Below are 8,897 nucleotides of genomic sequence, written 5' to 3' on the forward strand. Positions count from 1 at the left end.
GGCTGCTGCAAAACTACAACTCCCAACATGCCCAGACAGCTTTGGCTGTCCGGGCATGCTGGGAGTTGTAGTTTTGCAACAGCTGGAGGAATCCTGGTTTGGAAACACTGGGATAGGGGATAAGTTAATTTTGGTTGGTGTTCTCCTTTAACATCAAACATTTTCTACCTTGTTTGGTGTGCTCAGTGCAGGTTAGGTGGTTGTGATATATCAGGCTGAATATCTTCATTTGCGTAAAACCAGCAATACCCAGACATCCATTATCCTTCATAGGGAGGTGTAATAGCCGTAAATAATGTGATTAATTGCATCTTAGTTTATATAACGTTTATAGGAAGCATTTTATTGTCTTGGGTTACAGGCAGCGTGTCTTCACATCACTAAGAGTGTCCTTGAGAACTGTAAATACGGTTCAATTAACAGTTATGGCGAACGTCAAGTCGGTGCACCGCTGTTTACTTTTACTGGGTAAAAGCTCCATATCATATGCAGAATATTTCCAAGTCATCGTCAGCCAAAGCCTGAAGTCAGTGTTTCTGAACCGGCATGCCTCCAGCTGTTGCAAAAGTACAACTCACAGTATGCCTGTCCGGGCATGCTGGGAATGTGGTTTTGCAACAGCTGGAGGCACACTGGTTGGGAAACACTCAAGCTATTTCAAGACTTTATATTGGATACCATGTGGGGTACCTTTGTCTGTCTGCTCCCTTACCTCCGTAACCAAATAATACCAAATACAAGTAATCTAATACAGGGACTATACAATGTCTAAAAATAATGACTGTAAAGTTTTTAAAGGGGTACTCCGACATCAGATTTAAAAATAAATAAATAACTAAATTCTGCAGAAGCCTATGTCATGTGCCTAAGTTCTGACACCACTAAAAAAATATGTTTTGTGTGTCTATGAGTCTCTTCCTATGTCAGATTATCACTATGCTTCCTACTTGAGAAGTTGCTCAATACTACAATTCCCAGAATGCAATGCTTCCCCTCATCTCTTTATCACAGCCCTCTCATCCTGCCTACTCCCCTCACACATGACTCCTGCCAGTTCCCTGCCTGGAGGTGTTGCAGAAGATTACACTACACAGCAGACCATCTCACCACACAGCAAGTCTACATAAGCTGCTTGTCACGATGCCGGCTGGCAGGTAGTGGATCCTCTGTGCCAGAGAGGGATTGGCGAGGACCGCGCTAGTGGACCGGTTCTAAGTCACTACTGGTTTTCACCAGAGCCCGCCGCAAAGCGGGATGGTCTTGCTGCGGCGGTAGTGACCAGGTCGTATCCACTAGCAACGGCTCACCTCTCTGACTGCTGATGATAGGCGAGGTACAAGGGAGTAGACAGAAGCAAGGTCGGACGTAGCAGAAGGTCGGGGGCAGGCGGCAAGGTTCGTAGTCAGGGTGGATAGCAGAAGTTCTGGTACACAGGCTTTAGACACACAAAACGCTTTCACTAGGCACAAGGGCAACAAGATCCGGCAAGGGAGTGCATGGGAGGAGGTCAGATATAGTCAGGGACCAGGTGGAAGCCAATTATGCTAATTGGGTCCCCTGCTGTCATGTGCTGGCGCGCGCGGCTCCGCTCTCTAGGGCGCGCGCGCGCCAGCACATGACAGCAGGGGACGGGAACGGGTAAGTGACCTGGGATGCGATTCGCGAGCGGGCGCGTCCCGCTGTGCGAATCGCATCCCCAACGGCCATGACAGTGCAGCGCTCCCGGTCAGCGGGACTGACCGGGGAGCTGCAGGGAGAAAGACGCCGTGAGCGCTCCGGGGAGGAGTGGGGACCCGGAGCGCTAGGCGTAACAGTACCCCCCCCCCTTAGGTCTCCCCTTTTTTTTGTCCGGTGACTGCCTCCCCTGGGAGGAGGACACCGGGAAGGAATGGATGGTTTCCTCAATGGCAGGCAGTACAGCAGGAGTAGGAATGGGGAGGGAGGGCAGAGGGTGAAGCTTGGCACGGGGCAGGGAGACACAAGGACGGGAGCCATGAGGGGACACAGAGGCTTGCCTGAAGGGACTGGGAGGGGAGGAGAGGCATTTTCTGTGGCAGGCAGAGTCCCTAACGACCTTAGGGGGACCGGATACAGGAGGAACCACAGGGTCACGGCAGGGAGTACTGGGAACCGGTTTAAGGCAGTCCTTGGAACAAGAGGGACCCCAACTCTTGATCTCCCCAGTGGACCAGTCCAGGGTTGGGGAATGGTGTAGAAGCCAGGGTAGTCCAAGGAGAATTTCGGAAGTGCAATTGGGAAGGACCAAAAATTCAACTTTCTCGTGATGAGGTCCGATGCACATTAGGAGGGGCTCCGTGCGGTAACGCACGGTGCAATCCAACCTGGCTCCGTTGACCGCGGAAATGTGGAGTGGCTTGACAAGACGGGTCACCGGAATGCGGAATTTATTCACCAAGGACTCCCGAATAAAATTCCCAGAGGCACCAGAGTCCAGGCAGGCCACGGCTGAGAGGGAAGAGCTGGCTGAAGTAGAAATCCGTACAGGCACCGTGAGATGTGGAGAAGCCGACTTAGCATCAAGAGACGCCACACCCACGAGAGCTGGGTGCGAGCGTGCGTTTCCCAGACGTGGAGGACGGATAGGGCAATCCACCAAAAAATTTTCGGTACTGGCACAGTACAGACAAAGATTCTCTTCCTTACGGCGATTCCTCTCTTCCAGGGTCAGGCGAGACCGATCCACTTGCATGGCTTCCTCGGCGGGAGGCCTAGGCGCAGATTGCAGTGGAGACTGTGGGAGAGGTGTCCAGAGATCTAAGTCTTTTTCCTGGCGGAGCTCTTGATGTCTCTCAGAAAAACGCATGTCAATGCGAGTGGCTAGATGAATGAGTTCATGCAGGTTAGCAGGAGTTTCTCGTGCGGCCAGAACATCTTTAATGTTGCTGGATAGGCCTTTTTTAAAGGTCGCGCAGAGGGCCTCATTATTCCAGGATAGTTCAGAAGCAAGAGTACGGAACTGTATGGCGTACTCGCCAACGGAAGAATTACCCTGGACCAGGTTCAGCAGGGCAGTCTCAGCAGAAGAGGCTCGGGCAGGTTCCTCAAAGACACTTCGAATTTCCGAGAAGAAGGAGTGTACAGAGGCAGTGACGGGGTCATTGCGGTCCCAGAGCGGTGTGGCCCATGACAGGGCTTTTCCAGACAGAAGGCTGACTACGAAAGCCACCTTAGACCTTTCAGTAGGAAACTGGTCCGACATCATCTCCATGTGCAGGGAACATTGCGAAAGAAAGCCACGGCAAAACTTAGAGTCCCCATTAAATTTGTCCGGCAAGGACAGGCGGAGGCTAGGAGTGGCCACTCGCTGCGGAAGGGGTGCAGGAGCTGGCGGAGGAGATGATTGCTGCTGAAGTTGCGACTGAAGTTGGTGCACAATGGTGGACATTTCCGACAGCTGGTGGGTTAGATGGGCGATCTGTCGGGATTGCTGGGCGACCACCGTGGTGATATCAGAGATATAAGGCAGAGGGACCTCAGCGGGATCCATGGCCGGATCTACTGTCACGATGCCGGCTGGCAGGTAGTGGATCCTCTGTGCCAGAGAGGGATTGGCGAGGACCGCGCTAGTGGACCGGTTCTAAGTCACTACTGGTTTTCACCAGAGCCCGCCGCAAAGCGGGATGGTCTTGCTGCGGCGGTAGTGACCAGGTCGTATCCACTAGCAACGGCTCACCTCTCTGACTGCTGATGATAGGCGAGGTACAAGGGAGTAGACAGAAGCAAGGTCGGACGTAGCAGAAGGTCGGGGGCAGGCGGCAAGGTTCGTAGTCAGGGTGGATAGCAGAAGTTCTGGTACACAGGCTTTAGACACACAAAACGCTTTCACTAGGCACAAGGGCAACAAGATCCGGCAAGGGAGTGCATGGGAGGAGGTCAGATATAGTCAGGGACCAGGTGGAAGCCAATTATGCTAATTGGGCCAGGCACCAATCATTGGTGCACTGGCCCTTTAAGTCTCAGGGAGCTGGCGCGCGCGCGCCCTAGAGAGTGGAGCCGCGCGCGCCAGCACATGACAGCAGGGGACGGGAACGGGTAAGTGACCTGGGATGCGATTCGCGAGCGGGCGCGTCCCGCTGTGCGAATCGCATCCCCAACGGCCATGACAGTGCAGCGCTCCCGGTCAGCGGGACTGACCGGGGAGCTGCAGGGAGAAAGACGCCGTGAGCGCTCCGGGGAGGAGCGGGGGCCCGGAGCGCTAGGCGTAACACTGCTGTATTCATTCCCTGTTTGCTCCTTTGCCTGTGGCATTGCACAGCACAGCATGCTGTTACCAGACCTGAATCTTATATACATACAGTGGGGATCAAAAGTTTGGGCACCACAGGTAAACATTTGTATTAATGTGCATAAAGAAGCCAAGTAAAGATGGAAAAATCTCCAAAAGGCATCAAATTACAGATTAGACATTCTTATAATATGTCAACAAAAGTTAGATTTTATTTCCATCATTTACACTTTCAAAATAACAGAAAACAAAAAAATGGTGTCTGCAAAAGTTTGGGCACCCTGCAGAGTGAATATCTTGTACTGCCCCCTTTGGCAATTATCACAGCTTGTAAACGCTTTTTGTAGCCAGCCAAGAGTCTTTCAATTCTTGTTTGAGGTATCTTTGCCCATTCTTCCTTACAAAAGTCTTCCAGTTCTTTGAGATTTCTGGGCTGTCTGTCACGCACTGCTCTTTTAAGGTCTATCCATAGATTTTCAATTATGTTGAGGTCAGGAGATTGTGAAGGCCATGGCAAAACCTTCAGTTTACGCCTCTTGATGTAATCCCCCGTGGATTTCGAGGTGTGTTTAGGATCATTATCCATTTGTAGAAGCCATCCTCTATTTAACTTCAGCTTTTTCACAGATGGCATCAACTTAGCATCCAAAATTTGCTGAAATTTTATTGAATCCATTTTTCCTTCTACTCGAGAGATGTTCCCTGTGCCACTGGCTGCAATAAAACCCCAAAGCATGATTGATCCACCCCCATGCTTAACAGTTGGACAGAGGTTCTTTTCATTAAATTCTGTTCCCCTTCTTCTCCAAACGTACCTTTGCTCATTCCGGCCAAAAAGTTCAATTTTAACCTCATCGGTCCACAGAACTTGTTTCCAAAATGCATCAGGCTTGTCTATATGTTCATTTGCAAAGTTCAAACGCTGATTTTTGGGGTGAGGATGTAGAAGAGGTTTTCTTCTGATGACTCTTCCATGAAGACCATATTTGTACAAGTATCTCTTTATAGTGGTATAGTGTACCACAACTCCAGTGTCTGCCAGATCTTTCTGGAGGGATTGTGCAGTCAAACGTGGGTTTTGAATTGTTTTTCTCACAATCCTGCGAGCTGTTCTGTCTGATATTTTTCTTGGTTTTCCAGATCTTGCTTTAACTTCCACTGTTCCTGATGACTGCCATTTCTTAATTACATTCCGAACAGAGGACATTGACATCTGAAAACGTTTTGCTATCTTCTTATAGCCTTCTGCAGCTTTGTGAGCTTCAACTATTCAGATTTCAGATTTCAGATTTCTAGACAACTGCTTAGAAGAACCCATGGTGCTGATTGTTGGGGCAAGGTCAGATGAGTCTGGGCATTTAAAACCTTTGAGATTGACATCACCTGTTCTTCCCAGATGATGATTGAGAACAATCCATGACACTGGCAGATCTCAGCTTTGCAAAGGGGACAGTGCATGCTATAAACTGTGCAGGGTGCCCAAACTTTTGCAGACGCCATTTTTTTGTTTTCTGTTATTTTGAAAGTGTAAATGATGGAAATAAAATGTAACTTTTGTTGACATATTATAAGAATGTCTAATCTGTAATTTGATGCCTTTTGGAGATTTTTCCATCTTTCCTTGGCTTCTTTATGCACATTAATACACATTTTTACCTGGGGTGCCCAAACTTTTGATCCCCACTGTACATTGAGAAGATTACACAACTTCCTATGGAGAGAGGGAGGAGCTAGGGGCTGCTGAGGCAACAACACACAGACAATGAGAGGAATACACAACTTCCCGTCAGGGGTGAATAACGAAAACCATGTAGAAACCAGTACGATAAGTGATAACACTATATTAGTAAGTTATATATTTTACATAGTTACATAATTTGTGAGGTTCAACCTAAGACCCTACGGTGTTGATCCAGAGGAAGGCAAAAAAAAAAAAAACATGAGGCTGATGCCAATTGCCCTCATGACAGAGGAAAAATTCCTTTCTCGACTCCAATAGGGTGATCAGAATAAATCCCTTGATCAATATTCTATCCCTATAAATCTAGTATCCATAACCGTAATATATTTTGTATGAAAAACATCCAGGTCCCCCCCCCCCCATGAATTTGTTTATTGAGTCAAACATCACAACATCATGTGGCAGAGAGTTCCATAGTCTCACTGCTCTTACAGTAAAGAATCCCAATCTGTGATGATGGTGAATCCTTCTTTCCCTAGACGTAGAGGATGCCCTGTTGTCATGGTTACCAGCATACATATAAAAAGATGCCTACCTATAAAGATCTCTGTACTGCCCATTCATATATTTGTATATTGTGATCAGATCCCCCTAAGACATCTTTTCTCCAAACTAATTAACCCCAAGTAAATAACCCCCGGTCTTGGTCCTGTAATCCTCCCATACCATTATTATCTTTGTCACCCTCCTCCTCGACCTCTCCAGTTCAGCCATGTCCTGTATATAAAAATGACATATATATTATCCTGTATATAAAAAAGACATTATATAAACTCAGCTATGGTTCGTGGTAGGGGGCCCCATGACTAGGGACCAGGATGACTCTCAATAGGGCCCTGGAGCCGCCTATTGTTATCTATGGCTGTGCTGCTTATCATTGAGAGAGATGATGAGATGCTATTAGCTAATATGAAGAGAATTCTGTAGAATTTTAATAATAATAAAAAGTCCCTATTGCCAGGACCAGTAAGGCCGCGTATGATTCTTCTCCTTTAAATATAGACACCCAGTATCTGTGACAAGTGTGGGAATTCTTTGGCAGCCCTATAACCCTTGTGGGATGTATAGCATGATTATGTGTCTTCCACTGAAATATCCACCGCAAGACAGACAGATGTTTCTAGATCCCAGGAGTCATTCACTTGGCAAAAGTTAAAGGGTTATTCCTAAATCAAAATTTCCTGTAATGCACGCAATGGCTGTCAACATGTCCAGTGTGAATGAGGCCACATCTGTCCTAGAACTGTGAGAATATTTCTTATTACATGAATTAAAGCAAAACCTAAGGCTGACCTATTACGAGATACAATCTTCCTTATAATCCTTAAAGGTTAGGGCAGTGTTTCCCAACCAGGGTGTCTCCACATGTTGCAAAACTACAACTCCCAACAGGCCCAGACAGCCTTTGGCTAATCTGCATTGGTTCTTCCTTTTTATTCTTTATTTCGGTAAGACATAAACATTTCTCATCATAACGTTCCTACATATCGTTGGTTCTGTGGAGAAAAGAAAAAGAAGACCGACGGACGGCGCCTCGTGTATTACTCAGGGGTACTGAGAGTGGTGAGTGGGGGGCAACCCCGCGGAGCTTATAGATGGCTGCTCACCTGATGGTAGTAGTAATTGCGCATGTAACCCACAATGGGTTGTTAAATGTTCAAGCCGCTGCTGAGCCAAAGGATTGCAGAAGGGTTGAGAAGACTGAGTCGTCCTGGAGTGGATAATGGAAGAACGCAGGAAAAGGACCCTTGAAGTAGGCGCTGCTAGCTCTGAGGGCAGAGCGCAGAGAACAAGGCGCACACAGCGCACAAACTCCGAACTCAAGTTCGGAGTTTGTGCTCTGTGTGCGCCTTGTTCTCTGCGCTCTGCCCTCAGAGCTAGCAGCGCCTACTTCAAGGGTCCTTTTCCTGCTTTCTTCTATTACATATCGTTGGAGCCTGGTGTAAGTCCCTACACGACCACTGTTGAGTCTGATGCCACGTTTCAGGACATACCTCTTAGTAAACAGCTCCCATAACCACCGAACTCATGCATTCAACCATGTGTGTGTCTTAAAGACGGACACAGTGTTGAAAGATGCGCTTGTGGTAGCCCAGTATGGGATGGTGTTGTCCCCAGGGCCCCCTGTAGTTGTTTCCCCAACATATGTTTTGTATTATAAGATGTGTTATACCTTTAATAAAATGTACCATGTGATTGTTACCCAGGAGGGATCAGTGACCAGCTGACCACAAAGGTGACCTATGGGCTCCCTGCTAGTCTCCCCCATATAAGCCCTGGGTGGAGGTAACTTTCCTTTCTTGTTGCTGAGGTCCAGTGCTGTCTCAGCGTGTGTGTCCAGAGCATTGGAGGCCTCAAGCCCAGTCTGCAGCCACAGTCAAGTGCAAGTAAGCTAAACCTGCAATAATTGTCAGGCAACAGTCAAGTCAAGTCGTCTGTCTAGTCAACGTGGCCTGCACTAAAATACCCAGTCCTACTACAAGTCCCTGGTGCCACTGGTCACCTCCGTGGTCCCTGGCTGAACTGCATAGACTTTACCATCCGTCTACCCTCAGTAAAGCTACTGTTATCCGTAACTTGGCGTTGGAGTCTTTATTGCCCTCGTGCCTAGCCCAGGATACAGAGGTATAACTTCGGGTGGGTATAGGAAAAACCACGCTCTGGTGTCACGAATACAAGGGATTAATACCATCTGCCCCTAGGGTAACAACATCTGCCCTGCCCCACACACCCCGCCATACCACACACTCATCCATAGATCCAGGATGTACCCCGAATCCTCAGTCGAGGTAATGCAGGGTAAATCACGGAGGAGGGATACATTAGCACCCTAAACGTCTCATGAGACAAAACTTATAAGTCTTGTTCTTAAACTTTGAATAACATGGACCAGTCACTGATTATTGTTGG

This window comes from Hyla sarda, chromosome 11 (genome assembly GCF_029499605.1).
Source record: "Hyla sarda isolate aHylSar1 chromosome 11, aHylSar1.hap1, whole genome shotgun sequence".
Taxonomy (NCBI): Eukaryota; Metazoa; Chordata; class Amphibia; order Anura; family Hylidae; genus Hyla; species Hyla sarda.